Genomic DNA, 682 nt, shown 5'->3' on the forward strand with positions numbered 1-682 from the left:
GCTACCAGAGCTCCTTAGCCATCACATTAGGGTTGAGTTCATTAGATGTTTGAGCAAATATAGCAGGCTAATTTTTAAGTTGGTCATTTTGTACAGCCCAATAATGATGCTAATCATATTTAAATGGCCCTTGACAGAAAAAAAGTTCCCCACCCCTGCATGCAGGGTGGCAATGAGTCACAACTGACTTAACAATAACAATGGTTTTGAAAATTATCCAAATAAACAGAGTTTTAGTCACTTAGAGGTTGTCTGCTTTACTTACCTCAGGAGACTACCAACATCAACCAGCCCTGTTGTTGCTGTTATGTGCCATCAAGTGGATTCTAACTCATACTGACGCATGAACTGCAGAACTAAATACATGGTACTACACCACTCTCACAATTGTTATACTTGAGTCTATTGTTGCAGGCACTGTGTTGATCCATTTTGTTGATCGACAAACTTCAAAGATCAGCTCAAAAAGATAAAACCAAATATTACAATAAAATGTGCAAAACTCTGGATTAAGAAAACCAAAATGGAAGAACATGCTCAGCATTTCTCAAGCTGGGGGAACTGAAGAAAAAATTCAAGCCTTGACTTTCTTTATTGAAAGATTCTCTGGGCAAATTATTAAATGAAGCATCAGAGAAGATAGAAGGAATACACATAGTCACTGTACCAAAAAGAAATGGTT

The sequence above is a fragment of the Chrysochloris asiatica genome, unplaced genomic scaffold (assembly GCF_000296735.1).
Source record: "Chrysochloris asiatica unplaced genomic scaffold, ChrAsi1.0 scaffold00093, whole genome shotgun sequence".
In the NCBI taxonomy this organism is placed as follows: domain Eukaryota; kingdom Metazoa; phylum Chordata; class Mammalia; order Afrosoricida; family Chrysochloridae; genus Chrysochloris; species Chrysochloris asiatica.